Below are 16,460 nucleotides of genomic sequence, written 5' to 3'. Positions count from 1 at the left end.
GAGAGCTCTCCAGTTGTGCATGCTCAGACAATGGAATGGGGACCATGCGGATCTATCTCAGAGAATAGAGTTAGATCAGTCGCCAAGAGATTCTCTCCCATGGTGGATTTCTCAGGAACATCTGTCTCAGGGCACATACTTTCGGAGACCTTCATGGGTGATCGTGAGCACGGACGCCAGCCTGCTGGGCTGGGGAGCAATCTGGAACTTGTTAAAAGCTCAGCGCCTTTGGATGTTGGATGTGCTCTTAAATTTTATTTACAGACGACTAAGGATTTTTGCCAGTCCTCTGCCCTCTTTGCCTGTTTCTCTGGGAAACGTAAAGGTCAGAAAGCTACTGCTACTACTTTCTTTTTGGTTACGAAGTATAATTAGTTTGGCTTATGAGACTGCTGGACAGCAGCCTCCTGAGAGAATTACGGCTCATTCCAGAAGAGCTGTTTCCTCTTCTTGGGCTTTCAATAATGAAGCTTCTATGGAACAAATTTGCAAGGCTGCAACTTAGTCTTCTCTACATACTTTTTCCAAATTTTACAAATGTGATACTTTTGCCTCGGCTGAGGCTTCTTTTGGGAGAAAGGTTCTTCAAGCGGTGGTGCCTTCTGTTTAGGACTGTCTGTCTTGTCCCTCCCTATTCATCAATATCCTCTAGCTTGGGCATTGGTTCCCAACAGTAATTACTCAAGCTGTGGACTCACCATATCTTAGGAAAGAACTACCTTACCTTATGCTTACCTTATAGATGTATTTCTTTCCAGATATGGTGGTGAGTCCACGGCCCCACCCTTTATTTTAAGACAGTTGTTCTTTTGATTAACCTCAGTCACCTCTACACCTTGTGTTACTCCTTTTTCTCCATTTCCCTTCGGTCGAATGACTGGGGGTTGTGGGTAAGGGTCTTTGACTCCCTAATTATACGTGTCCTCTAGCTTTGGTATTGATTTCCAACAGTAATTACTCAAGCTGTGGACTCACCATATCCGGAAAGAAAGAAATTTATCAGGTAAGCATAAATTTAGTGTTATATATATATATATATATATATATATATATATATATATGTATGTATATATATATATATATATATATATATATATATATATATACAGTATATGTGTGTGTGTATATATATATATATATATATATTTGCACTCTCAAAGAAATACAAAACTATCAAGCAAATCCCTGGTACAGATTCCTTTCCATTCAAAGGAAACAAAAATATTATTACTAATAAATATAAAGGTACTTATATATAAAAATAATTAAAGGGACACTAAACCCAAACAAAATATTTCATGATTCAGATTCAGAGCATGCAATTTTAAGCAACTTTCTAATTTACTCCTATTATCAAATTTTCTTCATTCTCTTGGTATCTTATTTGAAAAGCAAGAATGTAAGTTTAGATGCCAGCCCATTTTTGGTGAACAACCTGGGTTGTTCTTGCTGATCGGTGGATAAATTCACCCACCAATAATCACGTGCTGTCCATTGATCTGAACCAAAAATTGTCTGACTCCTTAACTTAGATGCCTTCTTTTTCAAATAAAGATAGCAAGAGAATGAAGAAAAATTGATAATAGGATTAAATTAGATAGTTGCTCTATCTGAATCACAAAATAAAAAAATTGGGTTCAGTATCCCTTTAATCATAAAATTACAGAAGTTTATTCATAGAACCAATTAAGTAATTTAGAAAAACTACCTTAGTTAAAAAAAAAAAAATTAAGACTGGACTGTCACGGATACTGGGCTCCTCAGAGCAACCACCACCTCTGGAAGCTGTTTGTTTGCTTTGCGTTGGCTTGGTTTTGGTGTTAAGAGAAGAGCTGGTCTATGACCGGGAAAACCCTCCTTGGCTGGCCGGGCTCCTGGAACTCCCGGACGGCCACAGGATAGCAGAACACCTGCTAACTTCACCCCTGGTCGCTTCAGCAGCCCTTTGCCCCAGAGCTCCGCTCTTTTGGGGATTGGTAGCCCCTAGGGAGGACAAGAGATGAGGGAATTGTCGGAGGGGAGCTCCTTTGGGAACCAGGGGTTTTGGACACCCCTAACCCCATAACTTAAACAGACTGTAAGTCCGGTCCCCAGTAACGAATCATGCTGGTTTTTGGACTGTGGCATCTGGGGACCGAGAGCTTTAAAAATCCACCGGGATCACCCCGAAACCGTCACACCCCTGTGTCCTGTGTCTGTGGCTTCTATGGAGGTGCCAGCCTGTCTGGAGGGGCGGAATGGCAGGAAAATTGGGGCATTGTTCTTATTAAGATGAGTTGTGTGTTTCTCAATAAAGGCAGTTCTTATTTCACCTGAATGCTAGTCTGACTAGTCATTTAGGTGGGCCCCTGCTAGAATCACTTTCCTGGGCTACATAGCAGTTTTATTCCAGGCAGCTTTTATGACCCCTTTGGCGGAGCTACCCAGTCGGGGTAGCCGGAGATCCGTCACATTGGTGGCAGCGGTATTCCCCACAAAAGGCGGAGACAAAGTGGCCGAGGTCGTTTCCTAACAGGACCTCAGCAGGGATGTGTTGCATAACCCCCACTGCGGGAGTCGATTTTCCAGTACAAATGGATCCAGGCTGTAGGAACCCTCAGAACAGCACCTCCCGCTACCCCAACAGCAAGGGTCCATCCAATGCAGCCAGAGGGGGGAACAAGGTGAGGCTGAATCAAAGAGATGGTGGCCCCAGTATCTCTCATTCCTTGAGCCGCCTGCCCGTTGACCCAGACATCTTGCGATGTTGGTGTCGGTTGTCTTGTCCCACTGAGCTGACGTGGTACAAGACGTGGTGCAAGACACCCACTTCTCCTGTCCACCCCTTTTAAGCAGTCAATATAAATTAAACTGTTTCACCCTCGTTCTCAGCTGGTATCTGAGACCATCCGTTTATGGAGTAATATTTTGGTAGCTGTTTTAGTAGCTGTATGACGTCGTTTAACAAGGGTTAGACCCCATGTATCATCTGTACATTGCTTTGTCTCTCCTGCTGGTGTTTGATGTCATCATCAGGCGACGTGTATTTTTGGAAACTCTGTTCACCTTAGCCAAAACATCACTGTGGCTTGTTCTCCTCTCCAGGTCTATGTATACCCATTTGATGACAAGGTGTTGGGCAAAGCTGAAAATTTGACTTATTAGAGAAGATGACCTTACTACAGTTCTCTACGGTCCAATCCTTATTTTGGCCTGGCTTTTCTTTGTTACTCATTTATGAAGGGCTTCTTTCTTTTAGCTTTGCATGACTTCAGTCCTTCTCCTAGGAGCCTGTTTCAAACCACCTTCGTCGGGCACTGCCCCCCAGCTGCTATTTGCCATTCTTTTTGTAGGTCACTTCATGTCATCCTACGGTTGTTGAGTGACATTCAAATGAGGTTTGCGGTCATCCCTGCAGTGGAGAGGCATTTTCGTACTCTGCCAGTCTGTAGCTTTGTTGTCCATAATTATTATTTTCAGGTATTTGTAGAGCGCCATCAGATTCCGCAGCACTAATGTCTGCTGCTTAACCTTGTTCTTATGAACCTTTATCTTTGAAAAAGTATTGAAGCACCCTGACTCTCACTTGTTAGTAATGCCAGAATTGAATGCTTCTTTTCCTCATTTTAAAACTTTTCTTTCCAATTCTTTTGGCATGGTCAATAATATTTTATTAATTTTAACTTTTTATTGAGGTATAATTTTACGGCATACAAACAAAAGCAACATTACAATCTTTATGGAGAAAATGTTCCACGTTAGAGGACCATATGTAGTATACAAAAAGACAATACATATTATATAACATATCCAGCAGTCAGAATCGCCAAAATATCTGCCAAGTAACCTGTATGTCTTCCAAAAAAAATAAAAGGCCACTTTTGGACCTTGTAACACTATGGTGATAACCATTTAGAAGACAACCCTGAACAGTAAAGGACCACTCTTGGATCCAAATTGTAAACCTCTATTTTCTTTTTTGTTTATTTGTAAAATTATTAATATCCACGTTATAACTGGGCATAGGGGGAAAAGGGGATATATCAGTTACCTCTAGATATAAGCACATCTAAACATAATTAGGGATTTCAGATGGGGTCTGTGCCCCTAAGCTTATCCAGCAAGCACGCCCCCCCCCCCCCTGTCAATACTTATTTTTGATTCCAATTACTTTAGAGGTACTACTAGCACTATTTTGCCACCCAGCTAGTCCTATTGCAAGAGTATAGTGATCACCACAGCAATTGTATATCTAATATAATAAATTCTCTAAATGACAATATTTTTATTTGGGAGAAATGTTGTTTATAGAATAAAACAAAAATGTTTATTTTACTCAAACACATACCTATAAATAGAACATCTAGAAAAACGGATATATGTACTTCTGAGCAGTGTTTATATTTTTGAGTACCACTTATAATCTAGGCCTTGATTTTTTAATTACAGAATTATTTGTAGAAGAGGAATACAGGTAGCCCTCAGTTTACGCCGGGGTTAGGTTCCAGAAGGAATGGTTGTAAATCGAAACCATTGTAAATTGAAACCCAGTTTATAATGTAAGTCAATGGGAAATGAGGGAGTTAGGGTCCAGGTCCCTCTCAAAATTGGTAAGTAACACCTAATACATTATTTTTAAAGCTTTGAAATGAAGTAATCACACAACACAGAATATATAATTAAACTAAGTTAAATGAACAAAAACATTTGCTAAACAGCATTATAAACCTAATACAATAATCACACAACACAGACTTTACTTGCATTTTTCTGCAAACAGTTCTTTCTATGCATTCCAATCTGGACTGATTTATAGACAGGAATATCTTGTTCCTTTGCAAGCTGCTCAATAGCTTAGGTCTGGTTAAACTGATTAATTTCAGCTTGCTTGGCTTGCATATATTTGCTGCAACACAAGCGGACAGCTCCACCTACTGGCTATTTTAATCAATGCACTGCTTCTCAATAGCAGTCACATGACTGAAAAAAAAAGTTGTCATTCTGAAACGGTGCAAATTGAACCATTGTAAACCGAGGGCCACCTGTACTACTTTGGGTAAACATGTGGCAGTAAGCTTATGTTAAAGGGATATAAAACCTAACTAGGGCTGCAACTAACGATTATTTTCATAATCTATTAATCGGGTGATTATTTTTTTCCAACTAATTGATTATGAGATTCCTTGACAACTAGTTTCATAATCGATTATTATCGATTATATCGATTTTGTTGTTGCAGTTCTAAACCTAACATTTTTCATTTATGATTCAGATAGAACATGCACTTTTAAACAACTTTGCAATTTACTTCTATTATCAATCTTGCCTCATTCTCTTGATAATGCTTTATTGAATGAGCAGCAATTCACTACTGGGAGCTGGCTGAACACATCAGTAAGCCAATGAAAATAGGTATATATATATATGCAGCCACCAATCGGCAGCTAGCTCCCAGCTCCTGAGCCTAACTAGGTATGCTTTTCAACAAAGTATACCAAGAGAACTAAGCAAATTAGATAATAGAAGTACCATTCAAAGTTGTTTAAGATTGTATGCTCTATCTGCATCATGAAAGCAAGTATATACTGATCAGTCACAACATTAAAACCACTTGCCTAATGTCGTGTAGGTCCCCCTTGTGCTGCCAAAACAGCTCTGATGCATTGAGGCATGGATGCCACAAGACCTCTGAATGTGTCCTGTGATATCTGGCACCAAGACATTAGCAGCAGATCCTTTAAGTCCTGCAAATTGCGATGTGGGGCCTCCATGGATCGAATTTGTTGTTCCAGCACATCCCACAGATGCTCAATTGGATTGCGGTCTGGGGAATTTGGAGGCCAAGGCAACACCTTGAACTCTTTGTTATGTTCCTCAACCCATTCCTGAACAATTTTTGCCGTTATATATTTATAATATAGGTACTAGTGGTACTCCACACACCCACAAAAAAACCTTATTGTGATCTCTACTAATCTCAACCAACAGCAAAGGCCTAATGTGCAACCCAAACTCTAATATGCAGCACCCATGTAAATAACAAATAAGAAAGCTAAAATGTTCCTTACATTTTGGTTAAAGGGACACTGTACCCAATTTTTTTCTTTTGCAATTCAGAAAGAGCATGCAATTTTAAGCAACTTTCTAATTTACTCCTATTATCAATTTTTCTTCGTTCTCTTGCTATCATTATTTGAAAAAGAAGGCATCTAAGCTTTTTTTTGGTTTCAGTCCTCTGGACAGCACTTTTTTATTGGTGGATGAATTTATCCACCAATCAGCAAGGACAACCCAGGTTGTTCACCAAAAATGGGCCGGCATCTAAACTTACATTCTTGCATTTCAAATAAAGATACCAAGAGAATGAAGAAAATTTGATAATAGGAGTAAATTAGAAAGTTGCTTAAAATGTCATGCTCAATCTGAATCACGAAAGAAATTTTTTGGGTACAGTGTCCCTTTAAGCTTGTATGATAGGATAGTGTAAAATTTTTCATTTTTTCACAATGTTTAAAAGTAATATAACAAACATATGGAAAAAAACATTGGCAATAATAGAGATCAGAGCTGTTGGGCTGTGAGGCCAGTGCCGTTACTGAGAATCTTGTTAAAGTTGAGGGTTGCATGGATTCCACTCAATATCAGCAGAGACTTGAGAATAATGTTGAGGAACCAGTCACAAAGTTGAAGTTACACCGGGGCTGGATATTTCAACAAGACGACCCAAAACACTGCTCAAAATCTACTCTGGCATTTATGCAGTGGAGCAAGTACAATGTTCTGGAATGGCCATCCCAGTCCCCAGACCTGAATATCATTGAAAATCTGTGGGGTGATTTGAAGCAGGCTGTCCATGTTCGGCAACCATCAAACCTTACTGAACTGGAGCTGTTTTGCAAGGAGGAATGGTCCAAAATACCTTCATCCAGAATCGAGACACTCATTACAGGCTATAGGAAGCGTCTAGAGGCTGTTATTTCTGCTAAAAGGAGGCTCTACTAAATAATGATGAAATATTTCTGTTGGGGTGCTCAAATTTATTCACCTGTCTTATTTCGTTTTGATGCATATTGCACATTTTCTGTTAATCCAATAAACCTCATTTCACTACTGAAATATTACTGTGTCCTTCAGTTATTTGATAGATCAAAATGAAATTGCTGATCCAAACACCCAATTATTTATAAATGATAATCATGGAAATTGTCAGGGGTGCCTAATCTTTTGCATACAACTGTATATACAGCACAGAGTCGGCACACTCTCACTTGCTATTGCCAATCCCAGCACCAGGGTGCAAGAGAAGGTATAACACGGAATCCAAAAACACACACACACACACATATATATATATATATATATATATATATATATATATATATATATATATATATATATATATATATATATATATATATATATATATATATATATATATATATAAAAACCTTGAGAAAGGCACAAATGTGGGCTGAAACGTTGGATGTAACCCACCACAAAATAAAGTAACAGTGTATTTGAATAAACACTGAGTCTTCTTTCTCTAAATATGAATATATAGTAAGACTTAGTACAACTCACTCGTTTGTTGTGCCTAATCCACTTGGAAGAAATGTATGTGTGTGTTTTGGTTGTCTGTATATGTATTTAGTCAGCCACCAATTTTGCAAGTTCTCCCACTTAAGAAGATGAGAGAGGCCTGTAATTTTCATCATAGGTATACCTCAACTATGAGAGACAAAATGTGGAAACAAATCCAGACAGTCACATTGTCTGATTTGGGAAGAATTTATTTTCAAATTATGGTGCAAAATAAGTATTTGTCAATATCAAAAGTTCATCTCAATACTTTGCTATATATCCTTTGTTGGCAATGACAGAGGTCAAACGTTTTCTGTAAGTCTTCACAAGGTTGTCACACACTGTTGCTGGTATGTTGGCCCATTCCTGCATGCAGATCTCCTCTAGAGCAGTGATGTTTTGGGGCTGTCGCTGGGCAACACGGACTTTCAACTCCCTCCAAAGGTTTTCTATGGGGTTAAGATCTGGAGACTGGCTAGGCCACTCCAGGACCTTGAAATGCTTCTTATGAAGCCACTCCTTCGTTGCTCGGGCGGTGTGTTTGGGATCATTGTCATGCTGAAAGACCCAGCCACGTTTCATCTTCAATGCCCTTGCTGATGGAAGTAGGTTTGCACTCAAAATCTCACGATACATGGCCCCATTCATTCTTTCATGTACATGGATCAGTCATCCTGTTCCTTTTGCAGAGAAACAACCCCAAAGCATGATGTTGCCACCCCCATGCTTCACAGTAGGTATGGTGTTCTTTGGTTGCAACTCTGCATTCTATCTCCTCCAAACACGATGAGTTGTGTTTCTACCAAACAGTTCTACTTTGGTTTCATCTGACCATATGACATTCTCCCAATCTGCTTCTGGATCATCCAAATGCTCTCTAGCATACTTCAGATGGGCCCGGACATGTACTGGCTTAAGCAGGGGGACACATCTGGCACTGCAGGATCTGAGTCCCTGGCAGTGTAGTGTGTTACTGATGGTAGCCTTTGTTATGTTGGTCCCAGCTCTCTGCAGGTCATTCACTAGATCCCCCGTGTGGTTCTGGGATGTTTGCTCACTGTTCTTGTGATCATTTTGACCCCACGGGGTGAGATCTTGCGTGGAGCCCAAGATCGAGGGAGATTATCAATGGTCTTGTATGTCTTCTATTTTCTAATTATTGCTCCCACAGTTGATTTCTTCACACCAAGCTGCTTGCCTATTGCAGATTCAGTCTTCCCAGCCTGGTGCAGGTCTACAATTTTATTTCTGATGTCCTTCGACAGCTCTTTGGTCTTCATCATAGTGGTGTTTGGAGTGTGACTGTTTGAGGTTGTGGACAGGTGTCTTTTATACTGATAACAAGTTCAAACAGGTGCCATTAATACAGGTAATGAATGGAGGACAGAGGAGCCTCTTAAAGAAGAAGATACAGGTCTGTGAGAGACAGAAATCTTTCTTGTTTGTAAGTGACCAAATACTTATTTTCCACCATAATATGCAAATAAATTCTTTCCAAATCAGACAATGTGATTGTCTGGATATTTGTTTCCACATTTTGTCTCTCATAGTTGATGTATACCTATGATGAAAATTACAGGCCTCTCTCATCTTCTTAAGTGGGAGAACTTGCACAATTGGTGGTTGACTAAATACTTTTTTGCCCCATATAGTTTAGTCGTTTAGCTGCAATTTGCACTCCAAATCCAGCCCATTTTCAGACCCACCATATACCTGGCTTTACAGGTGTTACAATTAGCTGGAAAGGTGTGACTTATTTGGGTATATAAGAAGTGAATTAGTGTCTGTTAGTTATGCAAGATTAAGGACTTGTGTCTGAAACGTTGCTGATTTTTTTTATCTTGGCTCAATAAAGAAATTCATTCATTGAACTTGGTGGTGCGACTATCTTCTTTTGCTATATTGACTGGGGGTATTGTGCAGTGCCCCCGTGTCTGCACACCTTGGATCCCAGGTGCTGGACTCTTGGAACTTTTTTCTAATTTGCATACACCAATCACTTTGGGCAACCTGGATTCTCTTCTATATGCTAATTCCTTTGAGCGAGTACGGAGCAACGCACGCGCAGTTAAAGGTAGTAATTCTGGACCGGACTGAAATATATAAGCTGCAACAGTGAACAAGGAGCGACAGAGCACAGTGTGTGATAGTAAGTACTTCAGGGTCACTAGGCTGTCTCTTTAACTAGAAATTATCTCACCAAAAAAACGTTACTGTGTCTTTAAATGTTAAATGTAACCTCTTTATTTTGCTTTACAAAAAAAATTAGATTTTTACAATAAACAGCAGACAATCTCTACACCTCAGCTAAGCTTTGCTGAGGTGCCTACCTGCCACCGGATCGTATATTTCACAGATAGTAGACGTCCGGACTCATCTAATACACTTTAATAACATATCTGAGGCTGTTCTGCTGCAACACCATAACGTAGCAGAGAAATACTTCTGAACCGCTTCTCCGTAACACCGGAAATGAAGAGATACAGACAAAAAGAGCGCTCGCAAACATTGCCGCGTAGTTTAGCTCCGCCCATTGTGGGCGTATCAAAAGTAAACCTGCCGGTCGGCAAATCTCTGTAAAAATAAAGCCGTCGGGCGTTGTGAAATCGCACCTAATACATGAGCCACATCTCCTCGTCCCCAGTGCCTGCCATAACTGCCCTTTAACGTAATCCTCACTCCCAAGGATAATGTCATCTTTTGTGTCCTTATATATAATTAAGTGCCAATTTTCCTGTGTTCATAACCCCAGAAAATAAACTTAGCACTTACCTTAGAAATCTGTCAGGCAGTAAGGCAGCTCACCAGGTTTGAAAGGTCCTCTCCCTCACATGGACCTGTGAGAAAAAAAGATGTAAAATGTAATCTTACTCAGACTTTTCAGTATTAGGGCAGCATTAACCATAAGGGAGGCGCAGTGAGAATTATGTCCCACAAGTTCCCATTGCTTGAATGCCACCACTGCTCTACTGAAGAGACTGATGTGGATTATGGCTACACCCTAGCAGGCAGAACAAACAACACAAGCTTGTGTTATTAAAAAAAATTATAAACTCTTGATTGAAGAATCTTTTCAAACACCTAATTTTACCACTTCCTTGCTCTAACGTAGGCAAAGAGAATGACAGGGGTTGGAGGGAAGGTAGGTGATATTTAACGGCTTTGTTGTGATATTCCCAATAGTAATTAGAAGATCCGTGGACTCATTGTGTCATTAGAAAGAAAGGGAGTTTTACCAAAGGCAGGAGGAAGAAGAGAGTTTTTCCAGAGGGAGGATGAAGACTGGAGTTTTACCAGAGGGAGGAGGAAGAGGGAGTTTCAGAGGAGGGAGCATGGAGCTTTAGAGTATGGAGGAGGAAGTTTTACAGGAGGGAAGAGAAAGGAGGGAGTTTTGCAGAAGGGGAGCATGAACTTTAGAGGAGGAGGAGGAAATTTTGCTGGAGGCAGCATGGAGTTTTAGTGGATGTAGGAGGGAGTTTTTTAAATGAAGGAGAAGGGAGTTTTGGAGAAGGGATCAATGGTGTCTTTAAAATGGGCATAGATCAGGGGCATATTAAGGCATAGGCCAACAAGACCTGTGCCTAGCTCAGCAAATTTTGGGGGCTTACACCAAGGTCACGTGACATTTTCCACCATGTGATCTCCCATGCTTCATCCATGTTAGGTAAAGAGCCGCAAAGTCAATCCACAACAGTCAGTGCCGGCACTTTGGGAAACGAACTGAGTAGTCAAGCGGATTGGAGTCTGGAAAGTGGACTGGAGGCAGTGGATGAGTGGAGTCACTTCTTAGAGCTTAGGAGCCTCAGGTGGGTCAAGGTCACTCATGACTGCAAGACAAATGCAAGTGCACAAATTTAATATAGCTGTCTTACTGCTAGTGCTACGTCTTTCAATCAATATTTAAAATTTAGTTTTATTAATATTAAGCATTGTTGATTGTTTTCTTTAGATATCAGATATGATAGTAAAAAAAAAACATTTTAGTCACATCTATACATATATATGTGTCTTTCTATCTAATATATTCTCTGAAAAAGGGGAGAATACATTTCCGAAACGTCAATTAAATTTAACTTTTTTTTAATAAATCCTGTGACTTCACTGTTAGTGTGTTGGATATAATATTGAAGTGGTAGTACAGGTGGTTGACCCAGGAGGGCGGATTCTGTAATTGAGTTTGTGTATGTATGTATATATGTATATATATATATATATATATATATATATATATATATATATATATATATATATATATATATATATATATATATATATATATATATACATATACAGTGGATATAAAAAGTCTACACATCCCTGTTAAAATGTCAGGTTTCTGTGATGTAAAAAAATGAGACAAAGATAAATCATTTCAGAACTTTTTCCACCTTTAATGTGACCTATAAACTGTACAACTCAATTGAAAAACAAACTGAAATCTTTTAGGTAAAGGGAAATAAAAATAAAAAAATAAAATAATATGGTTGCATAAGTGTGAACACCCTTAAACTAATACTTTATTGAAGCACCTTTTGATTTTATTACAGCACTCAGTCTTTTTGGGTATGAGTTTTTCAGCATGGCACATCTTGACTTGGCAAGATTTGCCCACTCTTCTTTGCAAAAACACTCTAAATCTGTCAGAATGCGAGGGCATCTCCTGTGCACAGCCCTCTTCAGATCACCCCACAGATTTTGAATTGGATTCGGGTCTGGGCTCTGGCTGGGCCATCCCAAAACTTTAATCTTCTTCTGTTGAAGCCATTCCTTTGTTGATTTAGGTGTATGCTTTCGGTCGTTGTCATGCTGAAGGATGAAGTTCCTCTTCATGTTCAGCTTTCTAGCAGAAGACTGAAGGTTTTGTGCCAATATTGTCTGGTATTTGGAACTGTTCATTATTTCCTCTACCTTGACTAAGGCCCCAGTTCCAGCTGAAGAAAAACAGCCCCAAAGCATGATGCTGATACCACCATGCTTCACTGTGGGTATGGTGTTCTTTTGGTGATATGCAGTGTTGTTTTTGCGCCAAACATATCTTTTGGAATTATGGCCAAAAAGTTCAACTTTGGTTTCATCAGACCAGAACACCTTTTGCAACATGCTTTTGGGAAACTTCAGATGTGTTTTTTCAAAATTTAGCCGGGCTTGGAATCTTTTTTCTTTCATGTAATTAACAAGAGTCCATGAGCTAGTGACGTATGGGATATACATTCCTACCAGGAGGGGCAAAGTTTCCCAAACCTTAAAATGCCTATAAATACACCCCTCACCACACCCACAAATCAGTTTTACAAACTTTGCCTCCAAGGGAGGTGGTGAAGTAAGTTTGTGCTAGATTCTACGTTGATATGCGCTCCGCAGCAAGTTGGAGCCCGGTTTTCCTCTCAGCGTGCAGTGAATGTCAGAGGGATGTGAGGAGAGTATTGCCTATTGAATGCAGTGATCTCCTTCTACGGGGTCTATTTCATAAGGTTCTCTGTTATCGGTCGTAGAGATTCATCTCTTACCTCCCTTTTCAGATCGACGATATACTCTTACATTTACCATTTCCTCTACTGATTCTCGTTTCAGTACTGGTTTGGCTTTCTACAAACATGTAGATGAGTGTCCTGGGGTAAGTAAGTCTTATTTTCTGTGACACTCTAAGCTATGGTTGGGCACTTTATTTATAAAGTTCTAAATATATGTATTCAAACATTTATTTGCCTTGACTCAGAATGTTCAACTTTCCTTATTTCCAGACAGTCAGTTTCATATTTGGGATTATGCTTTAATTATCATATTTTTTCTTACCTCAAAAATTTGACTTTTTTCCCTGTGGGCTGTTAGGCTCGCGGGGGCTGAAAATGCTTCATTTTATTGCGTCATTCTTGGCGCGGACTTTTTTGGCGCAAAAATTCATTTCCGTTTCCGGCGTCATACGTGTCGCCGGAAGTTGCGTCATTTTTGACGTTATTTTGCGCCAAAAATGTCGGCGTTCCGGATGTGGCGTTATTTTTGGCGCCAAAAGCATTTAGGCGCCAAATAATGTGGGCGTCTTATTTGGCGCCAAAAAATATGGGCGTCGCTTTTGTCTCCACATTATTTCAGTCTCATTTTTCATTTGCTTCTGGTTGCTAGAAGCTTGATGTTTGGCATTTTTTTCCCATTCCTGAAACTGTCTTATAAGGAATTTGATCTATTTTGCTTTATATGTTGTTTTTTCTCTTACATATTGCAAGATGTCTCACGTTGCATCTGAGCCAGAAGATACTACAGGAAAACCTCTGCCTGCTGGATCTACCAAAGCTAAGTGTATCTGCTGTAAACTTTTGGTAGCTATTCCTCCAGCTGTTGTTTGTATTAAATGTCATGACAAACTTGTTAATGCAGATAATATTTCCTTTAGTGATGTACCATTGCCTGTTGCAGTTCCCTCAACATCTAAGGTGCAGAATGTTCCTGATAACATAAGAGATTTTGTTTCTGAATCCATAAAGAAGGCTTTGTCTGTTATTTCTCCTTCTAGTAAACGTAAAAAGTCTTTTAAATCTTCTCTCTCTACAGATGAATTTTTAAATGAACACCATCATTCTGATTCTTTGGACTCTTCTGGTTCAGAGGATTCTGTCTCAGAGATTGATGCTGATAAATCTTCATATTTATTTAAGATGGAATTTATTCGCTCTTTACTTAAAGAAGTACTAATTGCTTTAGAAATAGAGGATTCTAGTCCTCTTGATACTAATTCTATACGTTTGGATAAGGTTTTTAAAGCTCCTGCGGTTATTCCAGAAGTCTTTCCTGTTCCTAATGCTATTTCTGCAGTAATTGCTAAGGAATGGGATAGATTGGGTAATTCATTTACTCCTTCTAAACGTTTTAAGCAATTATATCCTGTTCCGCCTGACAGGTTAGAATTTTGGGACAAAATCCCTAAAGTTGATGGGGCTATTTCTACCCTTGCTAAACGTACTACCATTCCTACATCAGATGGTACCTCGTTTAAGGATCCTTTAGATAGAAAAATTGAATCTTTTCTAAGAAAAGCTTATCTATGTTCAGGTAATCTTCTTAGACCTGCTATATCATTGGCTGATGTTGCTGCAGCTTCAACTTTTTGGTTGGAAACTCTAGCGCAACAAGTAACAAATCGTGATTCTCATGATATTATTATTCTTCTCCAGCATGCTAATAATTTCATCTGTGATGCCATTTTTGATATTATTAGAGTTGATGTTAGATTTATGTCTCTGGCTATCTTAGCCAGAAGAGCTTTATGGCTTAAGACTTGGAATGCTGATATGGCTTCTAAATCAACTCTACTTTCCATTTCTTTCCAGGGAAACAAATTATTTGGTTCTCAGTTGGATTCTATTATTTCAACTGTTACTGGTGGGAAAGGAACTTTTTTACCACAGGATAAAAAGTCTAAAGGTAAAAACAGGGCTAACAATCGTTTTCGTTCCTTTCGTTTCAACAAAGAACAAAAGCCTGATCCTTCATCCTCAGGAGCAGTTTCAGTTTGGAAACCATCTCCAGTCTGGAATAAATCCAAGCCTGCTAGAAAGGCAAAGCCTGCTTCTAAGTTCACATGAAGGTACGGCCCTCATTCCAGTTCAGCTGGTAGGGGGCAGGTTACGTTTTTTTAAAGAAATTTGGATCAATTCTGTTCACAATCTTTGGATTCAGAACATTGTTTCAGAAGGGTACAGAATTGGTTTCAAGATGAGACCTCCTGCAAAGAGATTTTTTCTTTCCCATGTCCCAGTAAATCCAGTGAAAGCTCAAGCATTTCTGAATTGTGTTTCAGATCTAGAGTTGGCTGGAGTAATTATGCCAGTTCCAGTTCCGGAACAGGGGATGGGGTTTTATTCAAATCTCTTCATTGTACCAAAGAAGGAGAATTCCTTCAGACCAGTTCTGGATCTAAAATTATTGAATCGTTATGTAAGGATACCAACGTTCAAGATGGTAACTGTAAGGACTATATTGCCTTTTGTTCAGCAAGGGAATTATATGTCCACAATAGATTTACAGGATGCATATCTGCATATTCCGATTCATCCAGATCATTATCAGTTCCTGAGATTCTCTTTTCTAGACAAGCATTACCAATTTGTGGCTCTACCGTTTGGCCTTGCTACAGCTCCAAGAATTTTCACAAAGATTCTCGGTGCCCTTCTGTCTGTAATCAGAGAACAGGGTATTGTGGTATTTCCTTATTTGGACGATATCTTGGTACTTGCTCCGTCTTTACATTTAGCAGAGTCTCATACGAATCGACTTGTGTTGTTTCTTCAAGATCATGGTTGGAGGATCAATTTACCAAAAAGTTCTTTGATTCCTCAAACAAGGGTAACCTTTCTGGGTTTCCAGATAGATTCAGTGTCCATGACTTTGTCTTTAACAGACAAGAGACGTCTAAAATTGATTACAGCCTGTCGAAACCTTCAGTCTCAATCATTCCCTTCGGTAGCCTTATGCATGGAAATTCTAGGTCTTATGACTGCTGCATCGGACGCGATCCCCTTTGCTCGTTTTCACATGCGACCTCTTCAGCTCTGTATGCTGAACCAATGGTGCAGGGATTACACGAAGATATATCAATTAATATCTTTAAAACCGATTGTTCGGCACTCTCTAACGTGGTGGACAGATCACCATCGTTTAATTCAGGGGGCTTCTTTTGTTCTTCCGACCTGGACTGTAATTTCAATAGATGCAAGTCTCACAGGTTGGGGAGCTGTGTGGGGTTCTCTGACGGCACAAGGAGTTTGGGAATCTCAGGAGGTGAGATTACCGATCAATATCTTGGAACTCCGTGCAGTTTTCAGAGCTCTTCAGTTTTGGCCTCTTCTGAAGAGAGAATCGTTCATTTGTTTTCAGACAGACAATGTCACAACTGTGGCATACATCAA

At 39.5% G+C, this 16,460-nt stretch overlaps 1 protein-coding gene across 6 annotated transcripts in view; it reads left to right on the top strand.

The window, feature by feature from the left end:
• Positions 1-16,460, top strand: part of TANGO2 (transport and golgi organization 2 homolog) — a 542,315-nt gene that overhangs the window by 223,845 nt on the left and 302,010 nt on the right. The window contains exon 2 of one of the 6 annotated variants that reach the window (XM_053701905.1): positions 11,225-11,366. The exons of the other annotated variants lie outside the window; for them this stretch is intronic. The gene's annotated coding sequence lies outside the window, so the exon portion shown is untranslated. The remainder of the gene's footprint in view (positions 1-11,224; positions 11,367-16,460) is intronic. 6 annotated transcript variants of the gene reach the window in all.

This window comes from Bombina bombina, chromosome 2 (genome assembly GCF_027579735.1).
Source record: "Bombina bombina isolate aBomBom1 chromosome 2, aBomBom1.pri, whole genome shotgun sequence".
Taxonomy (NCBI): Eukaryota; Metazoa; Chordata; class Amphibia; order Anura; family Bombinatoridae; genus Bombina; species Bombina bombina.
The sequence above is the reverse complement of the archived record's forward strand: the minus strand, read 5'-3'. Positions and strand labels throughout refer to the sequence as shown.